The sequence below is a fragment of the Cavia porcellus genome, unplaced genomic scaffold (genome assembly GCF_034190915.1).
Source record: "Cavia porcellus strain 051 isolate PalLab524CR breed Dunkin Hartley unplaced genomic scaffold, mCavPor4.1 scaffold_10, whole genome shotgun sequence".
NCBI classification, from domain to species: domain Eukaryota; kingdom Metazoa; phylum Chordata; class Mammalia; order Rodentia; family Caviidae; genus Cavia; species Cavia porcellus.
Window position 1 is genome coordinate 72,029,762 of NW_026947493.1, and position 13,374 is coordinate 72,043,135.

Consider the following 13,374-nt stretch of genomic DNA (forward strand, 5'->3'; position numbering starts at 1 on the left):
AATGTACAATATATCATGTAACAAAAGTACCTTAAGAAACCAGAAAATTCTAAAAAATGACAGAAAGGGAATAAAATATATCTGAAAAACTTTGTCAGCTGCAGACCAACTCTAGTCCTGTTTCTCATAGCTGTGTGATGTTAGTTCTTAGAGCTTTAGTTTTAATTTTTTCATCAGAGAAAGAGCGTAGTAATTCTAGTTTAATATTGATATATTAAGATAATGGACAAAAGTTCTTCTAGGATCAGAGTGGTAGAGCATGTTATGTTGTGTTCAGTAAATGCTGAGCATTTCTTGCATAGCAGTAGTAACAGTTTGAAATATTTCATTACAAAGGAAATACGAAGTTAACTCAGAAAAACAAGGAACAGGAAAGCTTAATTGTTGCCTTTTATCATTTCCTAAATTATATTTTAAAGAAAAGGCCAAACCTTATGTTTTTTACAGCTAAAAGACAGGACCTTTTATTACTCATTTAAGAGATTATATGTTCCATATATTGCTTGGTTATTTAGTGGTAGGGCCAACTGCCTTTAGTAGGGTATCACTTCAAACACCACTGCCGCCACTGCAGGTTGCAAGCACATGATTGAAGGCTTCTACTTTTCAGCTCATGCCCAGATGTCTTTCAATAACTATAGCCAGTAATTTCTTCAAATTGCTCACTTTATCAGCAGCACATGTCATCAATCCTGAAGTGGTTGCTCAAGTCAAACTGCAGAATCTTTAGCTTACAGACACAGCTGCAAACAGGTGAACAGGCAGAAAGTAATTTGTGCAGCTTGGTGGCTGTCAGACGAAAGACAGACAATCTGTGTTTAAAACAGATTGCAGGCCCTGTATGGGCCAGACAAAAGGGATTTCTCCAACTGCAAATAATTCCAAGGTTAACATATTTTCCTTTCTGCCATTAGGTGATTTGTTAAAATTGGAAACAATGAACATTATAAATCTAAACAGAAACTGGAGACAAGATGAAAGAGGAAAATCAGATCACTAAATAGGTTTACATTTGTCTTTCCAAAGAAGTACAACTGGCATTCATATAAGATATTTTCTCACAAATTAAGCCAGGTTATAAAATAATTCTTTGAAATTTATGAGATTATAAATGTTTCAAGTGGCATTAAAATTACAGATACTAAAAAAGTGAAATAGGTACAATGTAGTTTTTTTGCTAAAAATTTTGATTTTCAAAGTTGTTAATTTGTAGATAAGAGAATTTGGTTTTGTATTGCTTTTTGGCCTTTTGGCTAAAATCAAGTGGAGAATTTGCTTTTGTCAAATATTGTTTCCCTTTAAAGTTTATTAGTGTAGATTTTAAAAGTAGCAAATACCAGGTGCATTACCTTCTTTTTTTTTTCAGCATACAGGAATCCACTGTGGGTTACAAGATAAAAATTCTTAAGAGGAAAAAAATTTTGAGACTATACATTTAAAAAACTTATCCTTACATTTTTCCTTTGGTGCCATTTTAGTATGACATTGAAAGATACCTGAATCTATCTGTGAAAGTCATGTTTTACATGATTACATCTTAATAGCAATAAGAGTATTCATCTTTTTTTCACAAATCTCAAAATTAGTAAATTGGTATGAGAACCTGGAACAGTAGTGTATTACTTGTTACTATTAGGTCGAATAAATTACAATTCACTAACAAAACAGGACAAAAGACTGTATAACATGAGCTTAAAAGTACCTCATAGAAGAAGACTGTTGAACAAGGTAAATACATATGCGGACACCCAAAATATAAATAAAGACCAAAATAAAACATAGATAATAGAAAGTAGGGAGATAAATCTTTGTCTAATGAGAAGAGAATCAAGAGAAAGGGAGGAGTGAGAGTAGAAGATGAAAACAATTAAAATGTACTCTATACATATACCAACGAAGAATGTAAGCATTGTGTACTGCAAACGTACTAATAAAAATAAATATGTACATGCTTTGTGGGTACATAATATACCACACGTGTGTTGCATTAGAAGTCCAAAAATAGTCCTGTATTACCATTTACCAGAACTCATGTATGTAATACAGAGAAGAAACACAAGTGAACGTGACTGATTTTTCTCTTTTCCTCTCCAGCTCTTTTATGCTTTCCGCCTTGTTTCAAAATCAATTTAGTGTTTTACTTTCTTTTAATAGATAACAAATCTTTATGACATAGTGTTTAAGAATACAGTCTTTAGTATGAAAGCTGATTCAACCCACAGTTCAGTCATACTTTGTGACTTTGGACAAATTACCTAACATCCCAAATCTCAGTGATGATATTGCTTTACTTACCTAACTCATAATATTTTTATGTGTTTTTAAAACGTTATATAAAATGTTTTGTCCAGCACTTTACATTTATTTCAGTAAAGTTTAAACATTTTGTGTTGAAATTTAAGTATCTAAAGAATAAAAAACACTGTTGTCTTGTTACTACTTCCTTCATAAGAATTTGATACTGTGATTGGATCACCATAAGAATTCATCAAATAATTGGAATGGTTTTACACTTGGTTTGTAACTTTGAGAGTCTATTTTGTGGATTTCCTTAGTGATAACAATTCTTTCTTTGATTTCAAAATTTAAGACAGTTCTGATTGTTTTTTAAGCATAGTTAAGAGGATATGAATATCTTAATTTTTATTTCAGTTCACCTAAGAAATTATTTTGATTATATTTTCCAAATATTGACTTTTCATGCTAGGTTATATGTCTTTTGGTCTCTACAACTGACCAGTCATTGTTCTTCTCTAAACTTTAACCAAAAATTAGTGGGCTCATGAACATAGGACTTTAGAGTTTGCAGGTATCTCATATCAAAACCTCTTCCTCTACACCAGTAGTTAGGGTTTCTAAAACCTAATGATGTGCAGGTCCTGTTTAGCTGCTATTTTAAAATCTCTTGAGTATAGAGCCTCTGTCAGCCACTTAAAAAATTAGTCTCAGTATAACCTTGATCCAAGGTTAAGAACAACTGCTTTAGGGTAGAGATTGGCAAAGTATGTCCCACAAGTCACATCCAGCCTACTACCTGTTTTTAACAGGAACACAAATAATCATCATTATTTGGTTAATTTTTCAATTGTTTTCTCTAGCTCTGTTGTGCTGTGGGGTATAGTTGAATAAGTGAAAGAGAGATCTTACGTTTCTTAAAGCTTAAAATATGTACTGTATAACCCTTTGCAAAAAATGTTTGTTGGTCCTGCTCATGTTTGTAAGAACCTAATATGCTATCCTGGAGAATTTGCTAAAGTTTTGCCAATTTTTAAATTGCCTAATTGGTTGGAAGCTGTCTTAAGGCAGGCATTTTATTTTTGTAACTCTGAGTTCTTCAGTACCTAATGTAGTTAAATTTGCCTGGTTGGGCCTAAGTTGATGTTAATTACTTGATATTAGCTACTGACCTTAGGTTATTTTATGAATGTAACAGCCAGCAAGGGGCAGTGTGGAGCTTTTGCCTTATATACTTAACTGTATCTCACTTTCTCTATATATCTGTGTCTTTAAAAATTCATTGTTCTGTAGTGCATTAAACATATAGTATTCTACAGTATTATCAAGTCATTTTGTAATTATGACAGATCTCCTAATGTCCGATTTCTGTAATAGCCTTTACTCTCCACTAGACTTTTTATTATTTTTGCTTAGTTTTTAGATGCATTTGGACCATAAAATGGTATGCCACGTTTTCACCATCATTTCTTTTTTTAAAATTTGCATTTGCTTAGATATTTCTGTCTTGAAAATATCTTGGAGCTTTGCCAGTTATGAGATTGATCCAATTTGTTAAAATTGTTTTCCCTACATCCAAGCCTTTAATGGGTCAGCATTAGCTTAGTCTTTGTTGCTAATGTTACTCAAGGGAGAAAACAGATACAAAGTGTCTCACATAGGTTTCTTTCTTTTACTCCTGTTAGAAAGATGTATTCAGTCAATTTTAAACTATAACTGCACAAATTTTGTATTGTTATGGTTGAAAATATACTTAGCACAGATATATGTGCTGTGTATTTGTTAAGTAGATCACCAACATTAAAATTTTTTCATTTGTCTTATTAAATAAAGTGAATATGTTATTTAGGGCAGGGAAAGAAGTAAAGCACCCATGCAGATTGCTGACGACAGTCCAAATGGCTGATCAGAGAGTCTTTATATGCATCAGTAATGTGTTGTGCAATATAAGCTAAAATATATTCCACAAGGGAGGAAAATGGAATAGGTTACATACGCTGTTCCTAAGTGCAATGAATATAAAACTCCATTACTCACTTTAGGCAGGTGTCTTTTAATATAAGACTTTACAGATAAATAAAACTGCTAGTGAAATGATTGGTTTGTGCAGCCATCACTTAGTATTTGAATAGATAAAGAGACTAAAAGCACTCTTGCAAACATTTCGTTAATGATTCTTGGCTCGATGTTGATACTCTTTTGGTGTTACTAGAACATTGCATAGTATAGGAAATTTGTGACTTCATTATGCAACATTATTTCAAGGGATGCAGGTAAACATTTATAGTTTGGGGGTTAATGATAAGGAAATGATACTTCTCAGTGTTTTGTTTAAGATACATATATGGATTTGAAATTATTTCTGAAGGACTACATAAATAATATTTATTGATAGTTTTAAGATTTTCTTCTGTAGAACCTAGAGGTTTTTACAAACATTATGATTGAATGAATTTTGAAACTTGTAAGAACTGTCTTTAGGAACGTTCTGTAATTGGTCAGTGAATATCATGAAGTACTGAAAGGTGTATTAGTTTGGGGCTGGGGATTTAGCTCAGTGGCATAAGCACCTGCCTTGCAAGCAGGTGGTCGCGAGTTCGATCCCCAGACCGATGAAAATGAAAAAGACAAAAAAAAAAAAGGTGTATTAGTTTGAATCAAACTGCAGTGGTCTCACCTACAGACACAAGCATGGTTACTTTTCTCTTCTCAACCCTGAAGCAGGATACTTGCTTTTTTTTTTTTTTTTTTCAAAATCAAACAGTCTTTACCAAATGAATTTTTTTATAAACAAGAAGAAATTAAAAGGATAACAAATATTTTCAAGTTTGTTTAAGGTTTAAATTATTGAAAATCAGATTTTCTGTCTAAACCTATTGCTGTTGATTTTTATCTCTGCCTCCCTCTCTTTCTCCAAAGAGCTTTTCTCTTTGTCTCTCATTACATTTAAATTCATACACTATGCAGTCAACCATTATAAAGTGTACAGTGCAGTAGTGTCTTTTGCATTCACAGTACTAATGTGCAACTATCAGCTCTTTCTAGTTTCAAAACCTTCACATCACTGTACAAACATTTCATATCTTTAATTGCTCCCAAAGCCTCTTCTCTCCTATTACATCTACTAGTTTATCCCCTAATTTACTTTTGTATGTATACATTTTCCTATTCTGAATATATTAAAGGGTTTGTCTAATACGTAGATTCACCCCCCAACCTTTGCACAGTTCACTGATGAACTATGCAAATTGTATCAACATAATTTTTATATAATTTTTCATGATATGAATACACCATATTTTTAACTTTATCTGTTGAAAGGTGTGTGTGACTTAAGTTGCAAGTTGTCTGTCTGTCTGTCTTGTGTATCTATGTACATGGACATTGTATTTCCAATTTTTGGCTGCTATAAAACTGTTACAAACATTTATATGTAAGTGTTTGTATAAACATCATTTTTCAGTTCTCAGGGATTAATGCTCAAGATTGCAATTTTTGGACACTATACTAGTTATGTAATTACTTTTAGAAAAACTTCTCAAACTGTTCTCAGAAGTGGCTGCAACAATTTATTACTTTACAGTTTCTTCACAAACCCATTAATACTTTAGGTTTTGACTGTGTTTTATGTTAAATATTGGGGTAGATGAATATTTACATGTCGTTACAGTTGCAATTTGTATTTCCCTGATGTCAACAGATGATACTGTATATCTTTTTTTGTGGTAATTTGCTATTTATATATCTCCTCATTGAACTATTTATTTATATATTTAGCTCATTGTCATACCATTTATTCTTTTGCTCTTCTATTTTACACTGTAGATTCTAATCTTTTGTTAGGTTTGTGATTTCCAAATATCATCTCTCAGTCTTTAGCTTTTCTTTCCATTCTCTTAGCAAGATATTTTGCAAATAAAAATTTGTAATTTTTAAGATCAATTTTTTTCCTTTAATTGATCTTTCTTTTGTTGTTAACTTTTTGCCTAACTCTGGATTCAAACGTTTTTCCATATTTTTTTATGACTTAAACTTTTAAGTGATTCATATTTATTTTATTTTTATATAATAGGCATTCAAGTCTGTAGAAAAAAATTCAAACACTACCTTTATTAATATTTTAAAATGGTTTTGTAATGCAAAGAAATCTAAGAGTTAAAAAAAAATTGTAATATGAACCTTAACAAGAAGCATACTTTTTTAAAGATTCAAAGCCAGTAAATGTAGAAGTTGAAGAAGAGAAAAATGCTGACGACAAATTATTTGAATTGTCCTCTTCCCAAATATCCAAAACATTGCATATACCACTGTTTTCAGTGTAGTTTGTAAAACCCCAAAATTCTGACTTCTCTTCACTAGTCTGAAATAAATCCAGTAGGGATTGTACTGGTAAACTACAAATTCTGTTTTCTTTTTGTGAAATAAGAAATTCAGTCCTTTTCTTATCTGAGCATTTGGCTCCAGATTTTCTTCTTTGTTTCTTCCTAATAATATTCTCACTTTTTGGTGGATCTTATTGGAAGGTAAATTATCCATATTCTTGGTTTAATTTTTAAGGCATTAGTTCTTGAGGGTCAGTGCTTGCCTATGGATGTGTACCGGTTCCAACACTACTTGTTGAGTATTCTCACTTTTAGTGAGTTGTACTTGTACCTTTGTCAAAAATTACTTGACTAATTTGTGTGTATCTAAAGTGTTGGTTTTCTGTTTTCCTAGTCTGTGTATGTGATTTTCTTTTACAAATACTGTGGTATGTTTATTACTGTAACTATCAATATTGAAACAGAGTAGACTGATTTCTGCAACATCTTTGTTGACGTTATGGTTAGGTAGTTTATTTCTTTGCTTTCCCATAAATAGTTTAGAATAATATGGTGTACATCTACCAAAAAAATTCATTATCTTTTATCTTCTGGCCATGGCCATTGTGTATCTTTCTATTTATATTATCTTTGATTTCTTTCATCCCTGTTTAAGATTTTTTCTTTCTTCAGCATGCAAGCACTGTATATGCTTTGTTAATTTTACAAATAAGTATTTATCCTTTTCCTGGTGATTGTAAATGTAATTTTTAATTTCGATATTGACTTAAGTTGCAAGTCAGATTTGTGTGTTTTTGTGTTATGCCCTCTGATTTTACAAAGTTAATCTGTTTTTTCTAGTTATTTTTTAAAATACTTTGGATTTATACATAGTTATATAAAATGTAAAGAGGGAAAGGTTTTGTTTGTTTTCTTTTTCCATGTGTATACTTTTCTAAAATAACACAAGTTTATTAAACTAAAAATCTGCATATCATACAATTTACAAAATTAAAATGTAAAATTCAATAAACCCAAGCATATTGGCAGAATTGTACAACCACCAGAGTTTACAATGGTTGTACAACCATCTGTCGACTTTTTCTTATTGTATTGACTAGAATTTCAAGCATGTTGAAAATGGTATGAGCTGAAATCTTGAATTTTCTTATCATTCTGTAAAATCATATAGCCTTTGTCATTTAGATGTTTCAAGTGTTTTTATAGATGTTCTTTTTCTTGTGGAGGAAATTCCTCTCTATGTCTATTTCCCTGACCTTTAAAAAAATCATGAATAAGTAAAGTTTTTCAAGTGTTTTGTGTGCATCAGTTGATATCATGTGTCTTTTTTCCCTTCTTTAGCCTATTAATATGGTGGATTACATTGATTATCCCAATATTGAAGCAGCTGTCCATTCCTAAAATGAGTTCTATTTAGCCATTTATATTTATATTTACATATACAGTAACATTGTTTAAATCCATTTTCTAATATTTTGCCGTGTGTTTTCGTGTTTAGATGAGCTGTATTTATGTAGAGGTTTTGTTTCTGTAGTATTGTTTGTCTAGTTTTGGTAGTGGGGTAATTCTGCTTTCAAGGAATGCTGTGTAAACTGTTTTCTTCTTTCTTACGTCCTTGAAGATTTGTAGAGAAGGGTTGTTAATTCTTTAAAAATTTGGTAGATTTCTTTAGTGGAATTGGATATTTCCTTTTTTTTTTCTTAAGGAATTGAACTGTATTTTAATAATACTCAAATTTCATGTCTAGAGTGATTTGTCCTCTTAATTATCTGAGTCTGGAGCTGCAGTGTTACACTATTTTCTTGTTTTGGCACATGATAGCTTCTCTTTTTCTCAAATTTTTGCTAAAGTTTTGTCAGCTGAATTTTTTAATAAGTACATTTTAAATGTAAATGTCATTGGTTTCTGTTCTTTATTATTTCTTTCCTTTCTTTGCTTTGACTTTACCTTTTTCTTTCCTACATTTTTCAAGTGAGTTTCAGTTACTGAGTTGAGATACTTTTTCTAATAAGTCTATGTGTAGTGCTATAAATTTCCCTTACCATACTTTAGTTATGTTCCACAAATTGTGATAGTTTTTATAGCTTAATTAAAAAATTATCCTTGAATCTTCCTCTTTGTTCTGTGAAATATTTAGATCTGTTAATTTGTAAGTATTTAGGCACTTTCCTGTTTGTTTGCTTTTTTTTTTCTTAACGGCTTTTAATTTGAAATTATTGTGGTCATAGAACAAAGTTTATATAACTTTATTATAGTTTATTATGAGCCAGCATAATATGTGTTCTTTTTTGGCACTTGAAAAGCACTTGTCTTCTGCTGTTCTGTAATATAGATGACAACTTACTGGTTGAATGTGTTTTTTCATTATCTGTTTTGCTTGTCCTACTCATATGTTGTTAGCCATTTGGAAAGGTAACGAAATCTCTATAATTGTAAATTTGCTCATTTCAATTGTTTCTACTTTTTATATTTTGTACTATGTTGTTTGGTTTGTATATATTTTCAGTTTCTGTATCTTTTTCAAAAAGAGACTTCTAATTTTTATATTTTTCTCTCCTTTATTTAATATTGAAATGACCATTATTGTATGGAGTTAAAAATAGATAGGAATAGTATGTTTTGGTGTTCTATTGTACAGTAAGATGACTGTGGTTAGGATAGTGTATATTTCAAAATGGCTAAGAGAGAGGATTTTGAATATTTCACCCCAAAGAAATGATTTGGGTAATAGATATACTAATTATCCAAATTTAATTATTATATAACATAAACATATATTGAGACATTAAAATTTACCCCATAAATTTGTATAATTAGTATGTCAATTAAAATAATTAAAAGTAACCAGGTTAAAGACTTACAAGACTTGAAACTTTAAAATTACTAGATGAAAATAAGGGAAAAATTCATGGCATTGCTTTGGGAAGAATTCTTTAAATAAGAAACTTTAAAAATAGACAATAAAAGTGAAAGATAAATTCAGATTATGTCAGTCTGAAAATTTTACAGATAATCAGAGTCAATAAACAACTCTGTATAATGGTTGAAATGTGGAAATCATCTGTGTGATAAGGGAATGATAACCAAAATACATGAAGCATCTGAGATTTTTTTTCTGAAAAGAAAACAAATAGCCCAAAGACATGAAAAATATGCTTAATATTATTAATAATTGGAAAAATTCAAATTAAAACCACAGTGAGACATTATCTCACATCGATTGGATGATTGGTGAAAAGGATGAAAAGTACACATTGGAACTGATGTAGAGGAACATTTCATGGTGGGGATGCAAGCTACTATAGCCACTGTGGATAACAGTCTGGAGGTTCGTCAAAAAATGAAATGTAATACTGGCATATAATAGAGCAGTTTTGGATATATACACTAAAGGAATGAAATCAGTAAGTTGAGATATCTCTGTTCTCGTGTTTTTTGCAGCACTGTTGAGAATAATGGATTCAACCTTACTCTCTATCAATAGATAAATAGCTAAAGGAAAAAAAAAGTTTTTTAAAGAAATATTGTATTTAAAGACAGTATACACATAATTATATAATTTTTGTCATTAAAAATAAGTTTAAAATAATGTTTAGAAAAAGAAAAACATTCAGTTTAAAATGAGGTAAAATTCACTTTAACAGAAAACTTAACCATTTTGCTATTTTAAATTGCAAAATTCTGGGGATTTTACGTATACTCATAAAATTGTACAACCATCATCATTGTCTAATTTCCAGAAATCTTCTCTCCATAAAAGAAGCCCCGTTACGCATTCAGTAGTCAGTGGCAACTATTTATTCCTTGTCTCCTTTGTATCTATTATATACTGTAATATCCTATAAATGGAATCTTTGCGACATGTGACTTTTCCATCTGACTTTTTTTCACTTAGAACAACTTTTTCAGCATTAATGCTTGTAGTATATTTCAGTACTTTATATATCTTTATGCCTAAATACTTTTTCATAGTATAGTCATACTATTTTTTTTAACCTAATGATCAGGAAAAATAAGTTCACTAATCTAATTTTTGGCTATTAATATTTCTTTGAATATTCTTGTACAATCTTTTCTATAGACAGTCTTTTGTATGTATAGTCCTTTTGCATTTTTCAGTTTTCTTAGGTATTTAAGTAGAAATGTAAATACCAGACCCTCTGCACCTCTATGTTTAACTTCTTGATTATGTGCCACATTGTTTTCATAACAGCAGAGTTGTTTTTCACTCCCAGCCCCAATGTATGGATTCCAGTTTCTCCACATCCTCACCAGTAGTTACTGTTTCTTTTTTTTTTAGTATAGATACTTTAGTTGATATGAAGTGATATATTATTGTGCCCTATTTTTTTGTTGATTGATATTCGTAAAATCTAGTTTTTCCCATCCTTGTAGTTTCATGTCATCCAATTCAGTACAGTTGAAACGAATTCCTTGTAATCATAATGTTGCATCATGTTTTATAAACTGATCAGGCAATCTTAGTTTTTAATTAATATACTTAGAGTATTTATAGTAAATGAAACTGTTAACATGTTAGGCCTTCAGTGAACTATTTTATTTTCTGCTGATTTGATCTGTTTCTTTTGATTGTCTGGTTAAGGGTTACTCAACCATTATTTTTTTAATTTTGGCTTTTGTGTAGTGATTTTGAGTTTAGTTTCATCAAACTTTGTGATTTTTTTTTAGGTATTGCATTTCATATGCCTGTGTTACCACAGTTTACTAGTATTATGATTATTCCAATTGAAGCAAAGTCCAGAAACAATTTCCCTTTATGAATCTATATAGTCCTTTGATAGTAATTGTCTTAAGTACTTCTTCTATGTATATTGAAAGTCATATCAGATATTAAATTTGCCTCAGAATGAAACACATTTTGGAAAATTCAAGAGAAAGATCCATTATATTTACCTACCTTAGTTGTGCTTGCCATATTCTCTCTTTCTTCCTAATATTACGAAGTTCCATTTAATCTTATCTTTCTGTTTGGAGAATTTACTTTAGCTCTCAGGATAGGTATGCTGGTGACAGACTTACTTAGTTTCCATTCATTTGAAAAAGCCCTATTTTCCCTTCTGCATTTGAAAGATGTTTTTACTGAAAATAGCTTTATGATTATAATTGCTATCTTTTGCTATTAAATGTGCCACTTTCTCCTCACCTCTGTGGTTTCTGATGAAATAGCTACTGTCATTAGATTTGTTTTCCCCCCATACATGAAGTGTTGTTTTTTTTTTCGCTTTTGTGTATTTTTTTCTAATTTTCAGTTTTGTATGGTGTTTGGATTTCTTTGAGTTACCCGTTTGATTAGTTCAAATTCTTAATCTTTACCAAATTACTAAATCTTTACCAAGTGTTTTTCACCAAATTCAGGGGAGCTTTACCCATTATGTTTTTTGTTTTTTTTTTTTTTTTTTTTGTCTGTCTCCTTTTTATCGGTACCGGGGATCAAACTCACAACTGCCTGCTTGCAAGGCAGGCGCTTATGCCACTAAGCTAAATCCCCAGCCCTTTACCCATTATGTTTTGAAGTACTTTTCCTGGCTCATCTGTCTTTTCATTTTCTTCTGGATTCTGATGACATAAATGCTAGATCCATGGAGTTTCTTATTTGGTTGTTACATTTTTTTTTTTTTTTGGTCTTTTTTTTTTCATTTTTATCGGTACCGGGGATCGAACTCATGATCGCCTGCTTGCAAGGCAGGTACTTATGCCACTGAGCTAAATCCCCAGCCCCGGTTGTTACATTTTTCAATACTGAAATTTATTTAGTTCATTTGTATGTCTTTGTAAAGTATGACTTCCTATTTCTTTGTTAAAGTTGTTGTTTCAAACATGCTTAACATTGCTGCTTAAAGCATTTTTATGATGACTACTTTATTAATATATCGATCATCTCAGTGATAAATGTCTTTTGGTGGTTAGTTTGGGGTCTTCTCAATGCTTGGTGTGATGAATGGCTTTCATCTGAACTTTAGAGACTGTATTCTGAGAACCTAGATTTCATTTAAGTCTGATTTAGCTGATTTTTCTCTGAAAAGAGTGGAAGGGGCATGCATTTTGTCACTGACATGTGGCAGGGGCAGGTAGATTTCTGTATTCTTCAGTTAGCCTACATTAGTACCTAAGGTTAGGAAGATTCTTATTAGTGTGGAATTCTGACTGTCGGAATCTCCTTTGATACTTTCCTGCTGGCAGTGTTTAAATTGCCACATTGTTGCTCTCCATCATGTCTTCACTGGCACTGTTCTGGTGTAGGTAAAGTGGCTTGTTGTTATTACTAGGGATTGGGGAAATAAATATCTGATTCTCTACTATATTTTCTTGAAACTACTATCGCCAGAAAGGGGAAGAGCACCTCGTTGGGTGCAAGTCTTGGCTTCCTGTTTAGTTTTTTCTCCAGGCAAGAGTCTTGGGATTCCTGTTAGAAACACCAAATGTATAATTCTGGGCTCCTCCTCAGTTGCCCTCTATTGTTTATGAAGGTGAATCTTAATTTTTGCAGTGATGTTTAGCTGGACTAGTGCAATTACTGTCTAAAAGTTTTATGTATAACTAGGATGCCCTCTTCTGGTCTTTTGACTAGGGAAAGCAAGCTTTTATTGGGATATTTTGTGTCTATACCTGTTGGCCTTTCAGAGTTGCTGGCTTCTTCAGCTTTAAGACTGCTATATATGAGGCAAAAACAAACCCATGAATCTTACTACTGTGTCATTCCTTGGGTTCAGAGATCTCTAACTTTTTTGCTGTACCTCTTGGAATCTTTTTATTGTTGTTTTTGTTATATAAGTGATTATTAGTTATGCTTAGCATA

The 13,374-nt window shown here is 31.3% G+C and overlaps 1 protein-coding gene across 12 annotated transcripts in view; it reads left to right on the forward strand.

The window, feature by feature from the left end:
* Vps13b (vacuolar protein sorting 13 homolog B) overlaps positions 1-13,374 on the forward strand; it is a 683,809-nt gene that overhangs the window by 144,217 nt on the left and 526,218 nt on the right. The gene's annotated exons all lie outside the window — the stretch shown is intronic.